The sequence below is a fragment of the Aptenodytes patagonicus genome, chromosome 4, assembly GCF_965638725.1.
Source record: "Aptenodytes patagonicus chromosome 4, bAptPat1.pri.cur, whole genome shotgun sequence".
Classification (NCBI taxonomy): domain Eukaryota; kingdom Metazoa; phylum Chordata; class Aves; order Sphenisciformes; family Spheniscidae; genus Aptenodytes; species Aptenodytes patagonicus.
The window spans coordinates 63,308,067-63,329,613 of record NC_134952.1 but is presented as its reverse complement, the minus strand read 5'-3'; positions in this window follow the sequence as shown (position 1 = coordinate 63,329,613).

Sequence of the window (21,547 nt, the reverse complement as noted above, 5' to 3'; positions counted from 1 at the left end):
TGGGAAGACAAATGCCATCACTCCAAATGTCTCCTCCTTCCTTCTTGTTCCTCCAGCTTTATATGCTGAGCAGGATGTCATGTGGTATGGAATATCCCTTTGGTCAGTTGGGGTCAGCTGTCCCAGCCGTGTTCCCTCCCAGCTTCTTATGCACCCCCAGCCTACTTGCTGCTGGGGTGTTGTGAGAAGCAGAAAATGCCTTGACTCTGTGTAAGCACTGCTCAGCAGTAACGAAAACATCCCTGTGTTATCAACACTGTTTTCAGCACAAATCCAAACATAGCCTCATACTAGCTATTATGAAGAAAATTAACTCTACCCCAGCCAAAACCGGCACATTCTCCACCTCTTATTCCATACCATTTATGTCATGCCCAGGTCCCACACTTTCCAATACATTCCCTTTAGTCACCACCACTTTTCCTGTCTTTTGATATTGACATCATTTTGATATGACATCATTCCCTTAGTCTATGGGCCATCCCTCTAAAATGTCCGTTGAGTTCATCTAGTCCATGACTTTGGGCTCCATCTGTCGTAACAGTCCCTCAGGGCAGGAGAGATGGTGTGTGGTGTTGGATTGTTGCATGCTGAAGCCAGTTCTGGTTCCTTTATCACTGCAGTTTGCTCGGTTTTCATCAAAGTTCATTCTTCATTAATCTAGGTGATTCTTACTGTAATACCATTGATATGGCATATAGCCACCATAGAAGTGATGATATACTATGTTATATAGCAATTAACATCATAATATTTAATTCATTGGCTATTCTCACCCAAAATCAAATCCCCCTGAGGTACACATCAGACTTCCCCATCCTCCCGCATTACCCACCAAGTGCACCCAGGTCCCTGTGCAAAAGCAATCCCACGGATGGGTTTTCCTTTGCCCGAGGCAGGAATAACCCAGACTGTCTTCCCCAACATATTTTTTACATGCACTGCAGGGACTTTATCCTCTTCTACAGTATGTAAAAGTTTTGACTGGGCAGGGCCAGCTCGATTGGCAGATCCCCTCGTGTTGACTAACCAGGTGGCCTTTGCTAAATGTGTATCCCAATGTTTGAACGTCCCAGCACCCATTGCTCTCAGTGTAGTCTTTAACAGCCCATTGTATCGTTCAGTTTTCCTGGAGGCTGGTGCATGAGAGGGGATGTGATACACCCACTCAGTACCATGCTCTTTGGCCCAGGTGTCTATGAGGTTGTTTCGGAAATGAGTCCCGTTGTTTGACTCAGTTCTTTCTGGGGTGCCATGTCGCCATAGGACTTGCTTTTCAAGGCCCAGGATAGTGTTCCGGGCAGTGGCATGGGGCACGGGATATGTTTCCGGCCATCCGGTGGTTGCCTCCACCATTGTAAGCACGTGGCGCTTGCCTTGGCGGGTTTGTGGGAGTGTGATATAATCGATCTGCCAGGCCTCCCCATATTTATATTTCAGCCATCGTCCTCCATGCCAGAGAGGCTTTAACCGCTTGGCTTGCTTGATGGCAGCGCATGTTTCACATTCATGGATAACCTGTGCAATAGTGTCCATGGCCAAGTCCACCCCTCGATCATGAGCCCATCTGTATGTTGCATCTCTTCCTTGATGGCCTGAGGTGTCATGGGCCCAGTGAGCTAGAAATAATTCACCCTTATGTTGCCAGCCCAGATCTCCCTGAGACGCTTCAATCTTAGCAGCCTGATCCACCTGCTAGTTGTTTTGATGTTCTTCAGTGGCCCGACTCTTGGGCCACTCTTGTGTGCATCTACATGCTGTGCTTTTACAACCAGGTTCTCTACCCGGGCAGCAATATCTTGCCACAATGCGGCAGCCCAGATGGGTTTGCCTCTGTGCTGCCAGCTGCTCTGCTTCCGTTGCTGTAACCACCCCCACAGGGCATTTGCCACCATCCATGAGTCAGTATGGAGATAGAGCACTGGCCACTTTTCTTGGTCAGCAATGTCTAAAGCCAGCTGGATGGCCTTTACTTCTGCAAATTGGCTCGATTCACCTTCTCCTTCAGCAGTTTCTACAACTTGTCGCACGGGACTCCATACAGCAGCTTTCCACTTCCGATGCTTTCCCACAAGACGACAGGACCCACCAGTGACCAGAGCACATTGCTCCTCATTTTCTGGTAGTTCATTATACATTGGAGCCTCCTCAGCACACGTCACCTCCTCCTCTGGCGATATTCCAAAATCTTTGCCTTCTGGCCAATCCATGATCACTTCCAGGATTCCTGGGCGACTGGGGTTTCCTATTCGAGCCCGTTGTGTGATCAGTGCGACCCACTTACTCCACATAGCACCAGTTGCATGATGTGTACGTGGGACCCTCCCTTTGAACATCCAGCCTAGCACCGGCAGTCGGGGTGCCAGGAGGAGCTGTGCTTCAGTGCTGACCACTTCCGAAGCAGCTCGAACCCCTTCATATGCCGCCAATATCTCTTTTTCAGTTGGAGTATAGCGGGCCCCGGATCCTCTGTATCCCCAACTCCAAAACCCAAGGGGTCGACCTCGAGTCTCCCCAGGTGCTTTCTGCCAGAGGCTCCAGGTAGGGCCATTCTCCCCGGCTGCGGCGTAGAGCACATTTTTTACATCTTGTCCTGCCCGGACTGGCCCCAGGGCTACCGCATGAACTACCTCCTCTTTAATTTGTTCAAAAGGGTCACTTGATAGAGAGGGCTTACAATCAGACTGTAATTTGGAACATGCATTCTCCAAAAACCCACAACGCCTAAGAAAGCTTGTGTTTCCTTTTTGCTAGTTGGTGGAGACATGGCTGTTATTTTCTTGATCACATTCATTGGGATCTGACGACGTCCATCTTGCCATTTTATTCCTAAAAATTGGCTCTCCTGTGCAGGTCCCTTGACTTGACTTTGTTTTATGGCAAAACTGGCCTCTAGAAGGATTTGGACTATTTTCTTCCCTTTCTCAAAAACTTCTCCTGCTGTGTTGCCCCACACGATGATATCATCAATGTATTGCAGGTGTTCCAGAGCTTCACCCTGTTCCAGTGCAGTCTGGATCAGTCCATGGCAAATGGTAGGGCTGTGTTTCCACCCCTGGGGCAGTCAATTCCGGATGTACTGGACGCCCCTCCAAGTGAAAGCAAATTGTGGCCTGCACTCCGCTGCCAAAGGGATTGAGAAAAATGCATTAGTGATATCAATTGTGGCATACCACTTGGCTGCCTTTGACTCCAGTTCATATTGAAGTTCTAGCATGTCTGGCACGGCATTCACTGTTTTCAGCACAAATCAAAAACATAGCCCATACTAGCTACTATGAAGAAAATTAACTCTATCCCAGCCAAAACCAGCACAATGGTATATTGAACAGTGGTATTTCTATAGCACTGCTGGGGAAGTAGCAATGTAAAATGGTGGTGGATCAGGTGAACAATGAGCAGTGGAACAGAACAGAGGGAATCCTCCCAATCTCCTAACTTCTTATTGATCAAGTTTTCTCCCAGACTAATAACTGCTTGAATGTATTCCTACTGCTCTGTAAAACTTCCTCTCTTAGCTCAGCTGTGGGCTCATAAAAATTCAGTGAACTCTGAGTTATAGTTTCCATAGAGAAAATAAATTATCTGGGCAAATGTTTAATTGCAATGAAAAGACAGCTTAAATAAAATTCATGGGCATCTGGAAGATCTTGTCTACTTTTGCACATAATTTTACTTTTCTAAGGTATTCTGTGGACAAGCCATTCCGATAACAGTTTTCATAGAGATGATAACATCCAGTGATGGCTCTGGTACCTACCTGGTACATGCTCTCCATGGTAGGGAACACAGAACTTCTGCCCTCTTCCACCGCTAAATTTCTGAGCTTGCTCACTTACCTTGTTCTTTTCTACTTTCATTTCCCTCTAACCACGGAAATTTATAGACCTAGATGTTACTTCCCCCCCTCCTTCAATACTGTTTTGTGAAATGCTGATAACACAAAATCCTTAATCTGTCTGGGGACACTGTGGGTCAGATTTTAAGTTCATAGTGCCTTTGGTCTGGGGTAGAATTCAGCTTCAAGGGATGTCACCTGTCTTCTAGGTATCTTAGCTGGAAGCTGCATATTCGAGAGAGGTGCATCCAGATTGCTTAAATAATTCAAAAAAACAAACCCAAATAAATGCCTAAAGAGTTAGTCATCAAGTTCTTGTGAAGGCAGTGCTTTCTTTCTGGGCACAGAGAAACCTCTGCAAGTTTGAGTGTAGATGCTACTGCATGACCAGCCAGCTATTCTAGGAGCAGCAGAATGAATGGAACCTACTTTCCTATTGTTCTCGCCTTTGTGGATTCCCTGGCATGAATTTACTACCCTTTCCTCTGTGGAACCATTAGTGCTGTTTTTTTCTTTTCTAGGCATGCCTTTGCTCACAGACCTTGAAAATCTGTTTCTCTCTGAAACCTCTTTCAGATCTTGTTTAATACATCCTATGGGCTGAGAAGTTATTTAGAGTAGTAGGGACAGATATTGTGATTGTATACTTCTCTACTCCTTAGGACACGGAGCAAGAAAATGGTACATTATAATAAGATCAATCAACTTCTTTGGCTCAGTGTGTACAAATGGTACACAAAGTACCTTTGTAACGGTACCTTTAAAAAAACATTTCTGAAGTATTTGTGTTATAAAACAAATTATGGTGGGGGTCTGCTACAGGCCACCCAACCAGGAAGACCGAGCGGATGAGGCCCTCTATAGACAGAGAGGAGCAGCCTCACGCTCACAAGCCCTGGTCCTCATGGGCGACTTCAACCACCCCAACATCTGTTGGAGGGACAACATGGCAGGGCATAAGCAATCCAAGAGATTCCTGGAATGCGTCGATGATAACTTCCTTCTCCAAGTGGTAGAGGATCCAATGAGGAGAGGTGCTATGCTGGACCTTATTCTCACCAACAAGGAGGGGCTGGTGGGGAATGTGAAGCTCAAGGGCAGCCTTGGCTGCAGTGACCACGAAATGGTGGAGTTCAAGTTCCTTAGGGCACCGAGGAGGGCACACAGCAAGCTCACTACCCTGGACTTCAGGAGAGCAGACTTTGGCCTCTTCAGGGCTCTGTTTGGCAGAGTGCCATGGGACAAAGCCCTGGAGGGAAGAGGGGCCCAAGAAAGCTGGGTAATATTCAAGGATTACCTCCTTCAAGCTCAGACGCGATGCATCCCAACAAAGAGGAAGTCAGGCAAAAATGCCAGGGGGCCTGCATGGATGAACAAGGAGCTCCTGGACAAACTCAAACACAAAAAGGAAGCCTACAGAGGGTGGAAGCAAGGACAGGTAGCCTGGGAGGAATACAGAGAAATTGTCCGAGCAGCCAGGGACCAGGTTAGGAAAGCTAAAGCCCTGATAGAATTAAATCTGGCCAGGGATGTCAAGGGCAACAAGAAAAGATTCTATAGGTATGCAGGGGATAAAAGGAAGACTAGGGAAAATGTGGGCCCTCTCTGGAATGAAACGGGAGACCTGGTTACCTGGGAAATGGAGAAGGCGGAGGTACTCAATGACTTTTTTGCCTCAGTCTTCACCGGCAAGTGCCCGAGCCTCGCTGCCCAAGCCGCAGAAGGCAAAGGCGGGGACTGGGAGAATGAAGAGCCACCCACTGTGGGAGATCAGGTTCATTGAATCATAGAATCAATGAATCATAGAATCATTAAGGTTGGAAAAGACCTCTAAGATCATCGAGTCCAACCGTCGAACCAACACCACCATGTCCACTAAACCATGTCCCTAAGCACCTCATCTGCACATCTTTTCAATACTTCCAGGGATGGTGACTCAACCACTTCCCTGGGCAGCCTGTTCCAATGTTTAACCACTCTTTCAGTAAAGAAATTTTTCCTCACGTCCAATCTAAACCTCCCCTGGCACAACTTGAGGTCATTTCCTCTTGTCCTATCACTAGTTACTTGGGTGAAGAGACCGACACCCACCTTGCTACAACCTCCTTCCAGGTAGTTGTAGAGCGCGATGAGGTCTCCCCTGAGCCTCCTTTTCTCCAGGCCTCAGGTTTGAGACCATCTAAGGCACCTGAAGGTGCACAAGTCCATGGGATCCAATGAGATCCATCCGCGGGTCCTGAAGGAACTGGCGGATGAAGTTACTAAGCCACTATCCATCGTATTTGAGAAGTCGTGGCAGTCCAGTGAAGTTTCCACTGACTGGAAAAGGGGAAACATAACCCCCATTTTTAAAAAGGGAAAAAAGGAAGACCCAGGGAACTACAGGCCAGTCAGTCTCACCCCTGTGCCCGGGAAGATCATGGAACAGATCCTCCTGGAAGCTATGCTAAGGCACATGGAGGACAGGGAGGTGATTCGAGACAGCCAGCATGGCTTCACCAAGGGCAAGTCCTGCCTGACTAACCTAGTGGCCTTCTATGATGGAGTGACTACATCAGTGGGGACATGGGAGGGGCTACAGATGTCATCTATCTGGACCTCTGTAAGGCCTTTGACACTGTCCCCCACAACATCCTTCTCTCTAAACTGGAGAGGTATGGATTGGATGGGTGGACTGTCCGGTAAAGGGTGAGGAATTGGTTAGATGGTCGCATCCAGAGGGTAGTGGTCAACGGCTCAATGTCCAGATGGAGATTGGTGATGAGTGGTGTCCTGCAGGAGTCCATATTGGGACCGGTACTGTTTAATATCTTCATCAATGACACAGACAGTGGGATCGAGTGCACCCTCAGCAAGTTTGCAGATGACACCAAGCTGAGTGGTGTGGTTGACACGCCACAGGGACGGGATGCCATCCAGAGGGACCTAGACAAGCTCGAGAAGTGGGCCCATGTGAACCTCATGAGGTTTAACAAGGCCAAGTGCAAGGTCCTGCACCTGGGTCGGGGCAACCCCCTGTATCAATACAGGCTGGGGGATGAAGGGATTGAGAGCAGCCCTGCCGAGAAGGACTTGGGGATACTGGTGGATGAAAAGTGGGACATGAGCCAGCAGTGTCCGCTCACAGCTGTGAGACACTGAACTGTAAATCATTTGTCTCAAAGATTGTTTGTCTAAGCGAAGAATCCTCTGGCTGCTACAAGGCCACAGAGATAATGGCTACAGGTGGGAGACTGAACTGTAAAACATTTGAAGACATCCTGCCAAGCCAGGTGCCAGTTGCGTGAAGAGCGGGGCTGGGGTCCTAGGGTCGCATGGAACGTGTGCACATATGCAGGAATGTGGAGATATGCAGGTATGTGTTGTTGTCATGGAAATTGCAGCCCTGTAATGAGGATAAAAGGGACTGCCAAGACAAGCCCGGTGCGATCGCCCACCACCGAAACATCAAAAGACTTGGACCCTCGGGATGCCACGGATCCATGGTGGTGACTATCCTTGCAACTCTGTCCCTAATGCTTGCTTAACTTCTGTCTTTTTATTCCATTCTATCCTGTCACTACTAACTTCTCTTTTCTACTTTTGATAATAAAAAGCTGTCTTGGGTACACGGCATTTGACCTCATTTGTGTCTTAATCTCACTCTTGGGATCATACCGAAACCTCTCCCGACATTGGATCGGGAGAGCAGCCCAGAAGGCCAATCATATCCTGGGCTGCATCAAAAGCAGCATGGCCAGCAGGTTGAGGGAGGGGATTCTGCCCCTCTACTCTGCTCTGGTGAGACCCCACCTGGAGTACTGCGTCCAGCTCTGGAGCCCTCAGCATAAGAAAGACATGGACCTGTTGGAGCGGGTCCAGAGAGGGCCACGAACATGGTCAGGGGGATGGAACACCTCTCCTATGAAGAAAGGCTGAGACACTTGGGGTTGTCCAGCCTAGAGAAGAGAAGGCTTTGGGGAGACCTTATTGCAGCCGACCAGTACTTAAAGGGGGCTTATAAAAAAGATGGCGGCAAACTTTTTAGCAGGGCCTGTTGCAACAGGACAAGGGGGAATGGCTTTAAACTAAAGGGGGGTAGATTTAGACTAGATCTAAGGAAGAAATTTTTTACGCTGAGGGTGGTGAAACACTGGGACAGGTTGCCCAGAGAGGTGGTGGATGCCCCATCCCTGGAAACATTCAAGGTCAGGTTGGAGGGGGCTCTGAGCAACCTGATCTAGGTGAAGATGTCCCTGCCTCTGGCAGGGGGGTTGGACTAGATGACCTTTAGAGATCCCTTCCAACCCAAACTATTCTATGATTCTATGATTGAAAACTGTAGAAGGAGAAAAGGCTTTATTTTGTTATTTGCCTGCTTCTTTTATGACATGCTGGTGTTAGCGACTTTAATTGCTAAGGGGAGCATGTTTTTATAATAATTTTTCTAATTCTACTGAAGCCCCAGGGGATGTGCATGGGAGACTATGACTCTGGCATTACATGGACAAGAAGCAGACTGAGTGTCAGAGCTCTCGGGTGAATTGCACAGATGGAGCCTAGCTGACTTCTTCTCGAATGGAAGGTCTAAGGAGGTGTAAGCACCTTTCAGTTGAGTTTGCCATGAGTTTTCCAGACGGATTCAGCCTTCAGGCCTCTGTTTGCTTACTTACTGTTTTCAGGTCCTGAATTCTACAGTATAACTATACAATCTTTGTTCGAGCAGATAAGTAATTTCAATTTTGCAATCCTCTGCAGAATCCAACATCTTGGTTTAGTAGTGAGGCACTCTATTTGAAAAATAATTTCTCTAGGAAGTTAGATTTGTGAGGCACTGGACTTTTCTGTTAGTCTTTTTTAACAAAATAGTTTGACAAAGCTGTAAATGCTGGCAGATTAATGTTTTGGACTCAGTCATCTGTTGTCTCTGCTCTTGCTTTTCTTACTGTTGTTACTTTCTTTTTATTAAAAAGAATCAAAAGGGGACAGTCTGGAAGAAATACTCTTTGTTCTATTATATTCCAAAACAGTAATCTTTTGTCTCTCTCTCTCTCTTTTTTTTTTTTTAAAGAAACATCTTTCTGACTTATTTCAAAGAAATACTTTAAACATTTGTAACTGGTCTAATAATTTAATCAAGCTCACATCCTCCCCATCCCATGTGTGTTTGTTATTTGCAAAGCAAGGCATGGCAAGCTGCTTCTGTGTTGCGTGCCTGCTCTCTGGGTGCAGGCACGCAGGAGAGAAGCCCTTTACTATCCCCTACCCAAGGGTAAAGCCCTGTGCTGGAGTCTTCCCTAGAGCAGCATGTTGTGTGGATCAGCAGTGACTGCTCAGTGGGCAACGTGTAGGTTTTCCCAAGAGACCTGCAAGTGCTGTTGACTGTAACCAGATAGCGTTGCTGAACCAAAGCATTGGGAAATCTCCATATCAAGGGAAACAGCAAAGCCTGACAGAGGGGGAACTGCAAAAACCAGCCTACGCAGGTACCTTCATCTGTTCTAAGGCTTGCTATCTCCTGGAAACTTAGGAAAACCACTAGTGTTGTCTTAGTCCTGAGCAGGAATTCGCTGACCTGTTTCAGTCTCCCTGCTTATGCAGGTGAGGTCCCTGTCCCTATAAGCCAGGCCTGTTTGGTCTGTTCTTTCCTAAGCTTGGCTTAAGAGCAGTGTGACTGAGGGGAAATGGGAAAGCAGTCTCTTCAACTGCCTGACTGCAGGCATTGTTTACTAGCCTCTTGCCATGCTTATTGGGAGATATTTTATCTAGAGCTGTTGTATTTCCTTCTTGGCTGCTTCCTAGCAGGCCTATGAGGAAGCTGTGAATGCAGAGAATTAACCCTGTGTCATCACATTACAAACATTTCAAGTGACTCTCTCCCACAGAGTATATGGACTGGTCCCATGTCTTTAGTTTTGTGTGTTGTTCTAGAACAGGAACTCCACACAGGAATTAAATGGCCTGACTACTGATGAGGAGGGACCCTGTCTTAGCAGCAAGTGCAATTTAAATCAGTCCCTCTTCCTCCTCAGTTGCTTCTATTACCTCACCTGTTCAGTATCTAATCTAAACATGCTGTGTTAATGGAGGGGAAGAGGAATTGTAGTATTCTGTGAGACACCGGAGATGTCTGAGCTTTAAATAGAGCCTTCTCTAGGCTTTTTTAGACAGTCAGTGAAGACTGCTTCTCCTCTGTGCAGTCTGGCTTGTCTGAAGTGAAAAGTTCTCTGGAAGATCATCTCTTCCTATTGTCTTTCAAGACCCTGGGGAGCCTTGCCCTTCTGTATTGATGCTTGAGAGAGGATTTCCTCTATGCCAGTGCTATACATGTCCTTCTTGGCATCCGTATGCTGTGACCACGTCAAATCCTACTTCTCATGGAACTGTGCTATGAATAGCTGCTGTAATCTGGATATTTTCAATCTGAATTCCAGACAGTTGGCAATCATGAATCATTAGGCATCATGATTTCTCTAAAGATACAGCTTAAGTAGTTATATAGTGCAAGTAAATTGCTCTGAAGATAGTGAAGATAAACGTTAAGGCAGAGGACGCTATTGTCACCTGCTAAGCTAGTGGTATTTTGCAGTTTGTTGAGTTGATTCCATCAAGATTCTGCAGTGGTCTTTGCTCATCTGTATCAATGGTTGGTATCAGACTCTCTTGTTGTGCAACATAAATCAGTAATATCTCTCCCTTCCAGGGAAAATGTGCAACAGTTTATTGCCTTGTAGAAGGAAAAATAAATTAACAGTGCTGACTGTAACTACAGTGAAACACGAGGGAAATCAGTTTGCCATGAAAACATCTGTAAAGGAATTATCTTGCTGAGAATCAGGTATAAGAATTGCCACTTTAGTACATGACTAGCTTAGATGAAAAGCTGAATTGCTGAGCTGCATTTCTCATACTGTGAAGTAATATAACATAGTTCTAATGCAAACATATTAGCTGAGGGCCAACTTTATGATACCTAGAGGCCTGATTGTTGGATGCTTGCCTAGGCAGAGCTGAGCCTACCACATGCAGCAAAACTGCAAGACCTGTAGTTATTAAGAAGAAGACTTACACTCTTTGTAACATCACAAGAGTCAGAAGGAGGAGGGTCTTTGCACTGGAGGATTGGTGGGACTGCCTGACTTTTAGGAGGAACATGAAAGAGAATAGCTTGCAGTGCAGAAAAAAAAGCAAGGGTTGGGCCTGAGGAAGAGTTTATCCTTTAGGCTGACAGGGAGAAATCTGGAGCAGTTGTGTGGGACTTGCAATCTCATTGGGTCTGGTGGGGCAGTGCCCCTTGCTGAGGACCTCAGATGACTTTGACCTTTTCCCCTGCTGAAAACCACTTGCAGCTGATCTAGCTGTAAACGAGTAGCAAGTCATTTGGGGTAGGGGATCGAAGATGAGCTGTAATGCTGGTCAGATTTCTCCTGTTTGTGCCATTGCTATGGAAACAGATATTATGTTTGCTAACCCAGTGGAGGAAGTAGGCGTGGGTAGACCTTTGACCGCTCTTTATTTTACCTTTTTAAGCTACTGGAGGAATGGGAGAGAACAAAATGTGTATAGGAGGAGGTAGTAAACAGGATATTGCTACCCAGGGCTCAGGCCAGAATGAAAGAGTTTATTTGCGCAAATGGACTGATTATTTTGAGCATGCTGCAGCGTCCTATATGAAGTATCATTAAAGTTCTGTAGGGTTTTCTTTCCCTCCCCCACCTTCCTGGGAAGAATTGCATATTGACACCACCTGGAAAAGAGGGGGTGGACACCCTAGTGCTCTTATGCATGCTCAGAAAGCCCCAGGGTGCTACAAGCTCAAATTTAAGTTGGTTGCAAGATTTCTCTGTAATGTGGAGCCTGGTTCATTTCTAGAATTACTTTAGTATTTCTATCTGCAAAGTCTGTGGTATTACAAGAATTTTAGGGATTCCTGGTCCTTCTTCGTTCTATGCCACATTCTAATTTTTGACGTCTTGGTGTGTTTCATACTGAAGGACTTAAAATTTTTATATATCATGTTGAGAGAAATTTTCTGGCTTGTGAGATTTGGATGGGAAGGAGGGGGAGTCCAGACTGATTTCTACTATGGGCCCTGTTCAACTTGGTAAGTATTATTCAGGTGCTTGTGAAGAACTGGGCTTGATGTCTTAGGTCTGATGATTTTATGCTCCTGTGAAACTAATCCTGTTGGTGTATTGTGTGTGCATAAATATATAAAACGCAGAAAACCATCTCTGCCTAGAAAACATGCATGTCCTTTCTCTAATGTGGATATGCAGAGTTACTCAGCCCAAGCTCTTAGGCTTAATGAATAGTGGTGTGACTTTGCATAAGGCTTTTTGATGGGAAATTATCTTTTAAATTCTCTCTGAAGTCATCAGTCGTTAAAATAATTTTAAGTAGTCATTAAGTGCTTCATTAGAGTGTTTTCTTCTTAAGATGCTTTAGTTTGATTAAAAGTGAATTGTCCCTATTTCTTATTATCCATTTTTACCTTCCTTTTTCCTAAATGGACTTTGGCTCATGTATTTTTGAAGTTTAATATCAGTTCAACTGAATGCTCTTGAGTTCCTGAATTAATTCAGTCATTTTCTCTTAATGACCATGAAGAGTTTTGTTAAGCTAGAGTGCCATTAAACTCAAGCGCTGTAGTGTTTAGAGCCAGCAATCACTGGGGTAAAGCCTACAGGTAGAAAATAGGATTGGAAATTGAACAGAACATATGAGGGGTTCATTTGCTGTGAATCCAGCGATAATCACCTGGAGGCTATGTGGTCCCAAGTGTTCTAAAATCAGTAGTTTGCTGAAGGAGAGAGTGCTAATTCTTTCAGGATATATTTTCCAGTGGTATCTACACTTTTGATCTGGGGCTCAGCTCTGCATTTTCCTCTTGAAGTCTGATTTATACTTCATCATCTGTTGCAAATAAAAATCTTACATGTTGTGAATATGTTTTACAGAGCTGCTGTTTAACTAAAGAAAGCTCAGATGGCCTTGGCATACTGACACATTCTTTTCCTACTGATGCTGGGGAAAAAGCCCAGACAGTTTCTTGCATTGTCATATCTGTACCCATCAAAAAAGAATTTTTGAATTGCATGGAAGGGGGGGTATTGTTTTCAGGACAAATGACATTTTGTCTTAGGACAACCTAAAATTAAATTATTTATTTATATTTTTAAAGCTATTAAAAAATAAAATGATAGGACATTTGAAATGAAAAGTCATTGAAAACTTAAGTTATTTATTACTTTCAAATTCCTCAAAAATCTTCTCTGTTCATCTTTTGCTCAAACACATTTCTAAACTTTTTGACATCACCCAATTGACATTTTCACAATGAAAAAAAAAGTTTAATATGTTAACCTAATTCTGGTTTAATTATTCTACTTCAAGCTGTACTCTGTGGTTTATGTGAACCAAGGAAAAAAAGTTCCCAGGTTGTACTAAAATTCTGAGAGGTAGGGGCCACTCCTAAGAGGTGAGGGCAATATGAAAGGTGTTGGTTTATCTTAAACACAATGAACAATTTTGTACGTACTTGGACCAGGCAAGATTTTCAGAAGTGGCTGGCCTTGGGCTTGGTTTCCTGTCACTGGAGTTGTTGAGATTAGGAGCCCTGGCACGCTGCTGATGAGCACTTTGAGAAGCCCATTTACACCTGCTTTCAAAGTAGAATGGCTTTTTTCCATTGCTACCACTGTGTGTGGGGAAGGCAGGCGGTGCTGTGGAGAAGAAAGGATGTTCTTAATTCAAGCTAATGAACTTCAATTAAAATATTAGTCATGCCAGAGCAGTTTTTAATCTTCTTGTGGATTAGCAGGGTGAGTTAAAAATGAAGAGTTTACCTTCACAGCTAACACCTGTGAAAATTGCGGATTGCTTTGTCTTCCTTTTAAATATAAGCTATCTGTCTGGAGTTTAGAGGACCTGGGTTTGGGTTTGGTTTTTGGTGTTTGTTTTTTTTTTTTTGGGTGGGTGTGTATGTGTGTGCATTTGCTTTTATAGTGAAACTATGGCTTTTGCCCTTTAGGCTAAAAAAAAAAAAAATCATGATTTTAAGGTGTTATGTGCTCCCCCAGGACTCTCAGTTTTCAGGTTTTCTACCTGAAACCCACTCTCTGTCAGAGAGCTTTCCAGGCCAATATGTCTCACCAAAAGATGTTTCTTTTGTGAATATCTGTTCTGAAGGGTCACTACACACAGAAGGTGGTGATTACCTTCATAGCACTTTCAGCTCGGGTCAAGTTAAGATCTAAAGGAAATGTGATTATATTCATGAAACTCAAAATAGACAAAGTTGATGCAAATGATGTTTATAGTGACAAAAGTGAAGAAAAGGAGAAGAAAGAATATGCTCACTTCACTTACTGTGAGATCACCTTTGAAAGGTGCTTGTGGTAAATCTCTGGCTCTCCCTGTGTCCACTTGGCAAACTGGAGCTAATGCCAGACTACCCAGGGCAGGAAGCTTGCTCCTACTGATGCTCTGTCTTCTCTCTTCAGCAAAGATGCTTTGCTGGTGCAGGAGAATATGCTCGAGGAGCTCAAGTAGGGGTTTGTTCAGTGTATCATCTTCTGCTTCAGATTATTGATCTTTTCTCAGTGCATACTTTTGACTTCTCCCTCCCTTCTCAGTTACTACGTTTCCTTTTCCCTGGAAGGGTGACCTACTGCCCTGGTTGCCCTGATATATATGCATCCTAGACATGACTGAAGGTCACTGCCTGCTCTCTTCCACTTGTATAGCCATGTGTATGAAGTCTTTCCCTACCCTAAACCTTGTGATTCTCATAAAAGTAAATAAACAACTTCATTTTATGTAATGTTTATGGTATGTGAGGCTCACTCCTGGCTTCTGAATGTGACCAATCCCTATGATAGCTCTCGGGTTGGAAAGGGGAGAATTTGCAGGAGGGAGGAACTAGTGCAAAATTTGAGGGCTACTGCTGTAGAGTCCATTGACCGATTCGCATGAGGGGCCTGCTCACACCACCATTGTCAACACTTTTCACTAATGACTTGATCATACGCTTGGCTAGTAGAGATACGGAACTTTCTGAGCTGTTCTTTTTTAGCATCTTCTCCTTATGAGCTTTAAAAAAGGCCTAGCATCCCCCTTCTTGCTTCTTGACTGACACATATCTTAATAAAATGCAGGTAGAGAGCTACTTCAGCAAAGATCGCCCATGCTTAACAAGCTGCTGTGCACTTAACAGGTATACTTCAGCTTCCTTTGAGACCTTTGAAGTAGAACAAGAGTTGCTTTAAGTTGGACAGCTCTACATCACTGCAGCATGTTAGTACAGCAGGAACGCTATATAACTCATATTAGAATAGATTCTAAACTTATTGCATAAAACTGGCAGTAATTGGGTATCTTCATGTACTTTGAAAGTAAAGCTAGGGCTCCAGAAAATGCTCTGCTACCTGTAAAAGATACCAAGCCCTATCTTTTTGGGCTGCGAAGAGGCAGAGCTATTCACTGGACAGCATAGTATAGGAAAAACTCTTCTTTGCTATAAAGGCCCCAGGAGCTGTGCACCTCCTGCTCTGTCTCAAACCATGTGGGAGTGGGGGGAAGTCTAGCAAGAATCAATATCTAAAAGCTGGAGTATCTAAAACTAGCAATTGTGTTTTGCAATTCCAGTAGGTTCTGTGACATAGCCCACTGGAGCTGCTGGTGGAAAACTGGTTGCTGTCGGTCTCACTTTGGCAGACTTGCCTCCCGCTTTTCCAAACAGGAAAATATCCTGACAGGCTCTTCAGGCTCTCAGCACCTTGTGACAGGTCTTTTCCTCACAGTCCATGCAACCCTCCTCTTCCCTTGCTTTCCATCAATATCCATGGGCACAGCAATGCCAGCCAAGTTTGCTATTGAACACAGACAGGTTCAAGGTGTTGTAGTGCCCTGTCCCTTTCCTGACACTGTCTCTCTGACATGGTTTAAACTGGTCTGAAGATTTTGGTGTTCTCTTGGATCTCATACCACAGGCCAGTGGGATTAGTTGCCCCAGACCATGTTTGCAAACATGCCAAGCCATGGGCTGATGCTATAATATGTAGGTGAGACAGTTTTATAGCGAGTTTTGGGGGCAGATGCTTTTTCTCCGTCAGCCTTGTCTGTGTGTCTCTAGTCTGTGTAAGCTGTTTGTGATGGAGGCTGCCTATTGCTGTTTGTGAACACAGCACTGGTGAATTAATGTCAATGGAATAAGTGGGTCAGAGATACAGGTGCTGTACAGATACCTGAACTCTCTTGGTGCATGGGCAACAATGCCTGTTAGAAATAGTTGCTACCTTTCGTTCATAACTGCAATAGGAAAAGCTAAAAAATGATTGCAGCATTTGAAATGTAAAGGGTTAAATAAGGCATACTCAGCCAATATTGCTTGTTTGCTTTATTTTTTTCTTAGGAGTGATTGAGGGGAAGAATGCTTTTAAAGCCTTTGTTTGAATTAAAGATTGAAAAAGAGCACAAAATAGGTGAGATGGGCTAAAACTGCTGGAGTTCTTGCTCTTGAAGTGTGATCATGTTTCCTTGAAAGGAATTAGAAATAAATGCCTCTTAAAGGGCTAAGATGACAACAGTAAAATAAACAAACTGAGTTTCTGCACCTGGTGTTGGCTGTAACCAGTAACTTTGGTGCTGTAGAAATGGGCAGAGCTCATTGTCCATCATTCAAACAAAGATCTGACTAGCTTGTACTAGCTTGTTCTGGGATGTTTAAAGCTTTGCTTTTCACTGTGCTTTTAGCTGTTGGTTTATAGAAATGCTGCAAAAGTTTCCGCCTTGTTTGGACAGGCCATGCTCTTAATGTGCGAAGGAAAGAGGAGGGTGATAAGAAAGAGGAGAAATGAAGAGGGAATGAAAGAACCTAGAAGAGAAGAATCTCCTTCTCTGCCTTGTTATGGGATCAGAACCTCAGTGAGGCATCCGTAACAGAAGTGGAAAAGCATGACAGTTAAGGTCTAAGAAAATGGTGGAAATAGTGCTCTTTCTCCCTTCCTTCCCTTTATTTCATCTTGGCAACCTGCTTGAATTTTCCTTCTGACCTGTTCCACATGAAGGATGCTGGAGAGAGGTGACAGTAAACAGAACCTGTTTCTACAGTTCTAGTTCACCAGTTAAGTGTAGGTTTGGCATATGCTTCTAGATCCTTTGACTTGAGAGTCCATGCTGTTCTTATTCAGTAGCTGTGCTCTAATACCATCTGAAGGTGGATGCATACAGGTTTTTGTTTCAGCTAATTGAGCATTTTTATTTTTATGTACTATTTTATGTCATGGGTTGGGTTGGAGTCTTATCCCTTGGACAGTTCAGAATATAGGCATTTACCTGACAACTTCTGTACGTTTCCCCTGCATGCTATTCTTATGTAAATAGCAAATACTGTTATTTAATAATGAGCAATAAATTCAACAGTTGGCATAATAAGCATGTAAGCTAGTGAGTGTTGCAAAAATGAAGAAAATCCTGCAGCCATTGTGACTCCATTTTTGGATAATGATTTTGTCATTGGAGAAGCTAGTGAGGGAGAGACAAAATTCCTCAAGATGATGTAGCAGCTGGTGAGGTATCCATGGTTACATTGGCAAGAGATCTGGGAAACCACCAAGAGTAGTTCAATACTCGACAGTAAAATGTCATAGGGGAATACTCCTCGGATCATCTGAAGATGATCTTAAAGAGAAGCTTTAATTAAAAAAGGGGAGAGAAGAGGAAACAAGGTTTGTTTAGGGGAAAAATGTTTAAAATTCAATGCAGGCAATGACAAAGATGTGTCTAGAACATCTTTAATCACAGGTTTGTGACTGCAATTTTTATGTGAGCTGTTGTCTCTGCTTATTTCATGTATTTGTGTGGCCTGACAAGATCAGGGAAATAATCTTGCCTGAATGCAAGCAAATTGTCACAGAGGTAGTAGCTATCCAGATAAGATTGTTCCCTCATGCGTCACAGGACATGAAATATCCCTTGCTTCATGCCTATGGATGGGAAGGTTCTGTGAGATCTCAAGACATTGCACTTCTCAAAAAATTATAATCCATCTTAAGAATGCCAGGCTTAAACAAAATATTTTCTTAATAAAAAAGAATAGCAAGCTACAGCTGGTTTTAGGTGGGATGCGGACCAGATTCTGTATATAAGGTTTTCTTTGTGAGAATGCTAAGAACAAAGGGAAAACAGCCCCTTTATAAAAGGCATTATGATTTTTATCAGATTGTGGCTAAAATTCAGTATAATGCAGTGAATTGCCTCTTTTCTTCTCTAATGCATAAATTTAGAAAAAGTAATATTGAGCGTCACCATGTTGAGTTTGAGTTTCAGGCAGAGCTTTGTGCATATGCCTATGTCTATGCATCCAGATTAAATACCTGTGTTTTGCAGCCCTGCTGCAGAGTTTCAAGGTCCAAGTCACAATCTGGTGCCACATGAGAGGAATACTAAAAGAGATCTTTCTGCAAAGGAGATGTAAGCAGCAGTTGAAGATAATATCATAATTTGAGCAGGCTGGGATGTTTTTAGTGAAATAGAAAATACTGATTTGCCCAAAATGATACTTTGTTTCATTAGTTAGTCTACTTTGGTGATGTTTTTGAGGGATAAAGGTTTCTGAAACTTAGAGCTATCAAACTTCAGCCAGCTGCAGAATATCAGACACTATGATGGGCTGGTCTGGGATTAGGGAGACCCAAACTCTGAATCAGGCATAACAGGAGACTGATGTAAGACACTTAGCCCTTAACCAGGTCACTGTTTCTGACCTTTATAGTAAATGAAGCAATCCTATGTTGTCTGAGAGATTGAATACGTGACCTGTTCTTTTGTTTCTGTCAACTCAGTTAAAAAAATAAACCCTCCACAGATGTATTGCATCTTCAGGATGTACCCATCCTACGTGAGTCCCTGAAGCACTGGGCAGCTGGCTATTTTAAATATGAGTCTTTTGGTATTTCTTGTCAGAGTTGATCCATCTTGGACAACTGCAAATCACTGGCTTATGGGGCCTGGCTTTGTATTTAGTGGTAGAGCATCCATCCAGCTGGGACATGGGAGCCTGGCAGCCCCCTCCCCCTTATGGGAAGAGGCCTCTTGGCCCCATCTCACATAAAGCTGTCACAGAGATGGCCACAGATTAGAGCTGCAAAAACTCTCAGTTAAGCAACTGGAATCTCTTTTGTTGCAATTCTTGTGCCTGGCTCACCCTGAGGCATTCAGACCTTCAGGAAGATGATGATGGGCTCCTCCATCAGCAGCGGCTCTGCAGAGTTGCTCAGCCTGTTTCCTGCAGAACAGTTTCCAGATCACTAGATTTCTATTCAAAGGCAGTGATACCTTTTTCCTAGAGCTAAGCAGGTACAGGAAGAATATTGTGCTTGTGCTGTGCTTGGAGAAGAATCAAATACCATTCTAGTAGCTAATTAAAAATAAATGATGTTTTGCTTTCATCAGTGTTTCACCTTTAAAAAGACACTTAGCCCTTAACCAGGTCACTGTTTCTGACCTTTATAGTAAATGAAGCAATCCTATGTTGTCTGAGAGATTGAATATGTGACCTGTTCTTTTGTTTCTGTCAACTCAGTTAAAAAAAATAAACCCTCCATAGATGTATTGCATCTTCAGATCAAATTCTGTGTGGCTGACTTGTGGAAATGGCAGCCATTTAGTGCACTGACCTTTTCTTGAGTGTTACATGTGCCACACTCACTGTTTTCCTCTCCTCATCAGAGGGAATGGCAGGGGAGGGGAGGGAGCTGAAACGGCAAGAGAGGGATGTTCTCATTTTCACCTGCTCCCTAGTCTGCCGTATCCTCCACTGTCTGTGATCTGTCAGAGCCCAAAACCAGTCCCAGGGATTCCTGGGTTCTGAGGAATGACTCAGCCTTTGGACTTGGTGGAATCGGAGGGATAACAACCCGAGTAATGCTTTATGAAATTAAGTAATGCTTGTCTTTGAATCCACTTGTTCAGCTTCAGAGGCCTCGAGTTTGAGATGGCCTAAATCTGAAAGGTTCTGCTTGGCATTGAGTGGTGCCGTCTGCTGCCAGCAGCTGAGGTTCTTCTCACAGTGGTTAAGGGACTTAAGGTCTTTGCTGTGAATTCTTTACCCACCGCTGGTACATACTCAACAGAGAGGACTGCAATCAAATACTTACCTGATTGTATGCTGTCTAGGGATGTGTGTGATAAGCATTCATCCATCACTAAGAATTTTCTGACCTAGGTTTAGACCTTATCAATAGTCATGATACATATATTTAAAACCAGGAAGTTAATATTTCTGTTACAATCTGGACACAGGCTTATTTTAGTAGTCTTGCAGTGCCTGGGCAGTGGAAGGAAAATTCTGGTCTAGTTATATCTTAATTTTATTGCTTTGAAGCACTTAAATACCGTTACCTTTCCCACTGTACTTATCCAGGGCTCTTAACTAAGTACTTTAAAATAAAGTAGTGTAAGTATTCCCCTTGGCATGCTCAATCCACCAAATGTTGCTGACAAGTTTGTTTCCTTGTGTTTTGTTGTCTGTCCATTTCCCACCTAACAGATTACAGGTGGGGCAGGCCCCTTCTGTCTCCAAGCTGATGACTTAGCTCACAGAGCTCTTCATCCAGGACTGGGGATTAGAGGCAGTATGATAGAGCAAACTAAAAGAGATCTCTAAACAGTGTTTTTTTATTTTATGACTTTATCTTCAGAGCCTCATACTGAAAATCATTAAAGTGAAATGAAACCTCATATTTATTCTTTCCATGACTCAGAGGGAATAATAAAAATTCATACAGAAAATTATTAGTCCCATTCAATATTGGTAATGTCTCAGCTGAATGCCAGTCCAAACTTTTTCCCCTGTATAGTGGTATCTGAGTCTGCTTGTCAAGATTGAGCACTTTCATTTAACAGCTCCCCTGCTACTTCAGAGATCTTAACATCGGTGGATAGTTTTGACCTCTTTTGCTCTCTTTCTGCTGCGTGCTGTAGTTTTTGAGGCCTTGCTTGTGTGTGGAAAGGTTGCGAGTTTGTTGTATGATGCTGGGGAAGGTGGCCATTGCTGCTGGTGTGGGCTTCCCTGGACTCAGTAATACATCTCATTGTATTGATGACAGCTTTCCTAATATTGCTTTTTCCATTTCTGCTGTCCTGGGTTCCTTCCAGGTCCAGAAGCAGAAGCACTGGAACCCTCTGAGCGAGGTGATATGGCCGTGAGTATTACTGGTGCTCATGAGAGCTCAGGACTCAGGAGACTTTCTGGGCAGATCCCTTAGTTCTTCTCTGCAGGAGGAGTGGAACTTTCCATGCTGCCTGTGTGTGTCTGGCCATCCTGGTAATGAGCTTTTCTCTGGAGCTGAAGTGGCTTTCGGATTTGTTTTGGAGAGGGCTGATTCTCTTTTTCATTTGGCAGCAATGCCAAGGGCAATGGCTGATCCCAAGAAGACTGTTTTGAAAGGACTGGCCACTTACTGATCTTGCAGCTCTTGCAGAGCAAGGGCACTGTGGAGCTGTATTCTGGCAAGGATTCAGTGACTTGCATCTTGTGGAAACCAAAGGCATATTTTTTTTCTCACTCCATAAGTTTGCAGACAGGTAAGGACTGCAGTCGTTATCTTAGCAGAATTCCTGTTCAGCCAAAAATCAGTCAAGAAAAGTCTGTTTCTGAAATAAAATGGGCAGAGGTGCCCCATCCCTAGAGGGCACTTGTTTTTCTGGACCAGCAGAGACTATTTT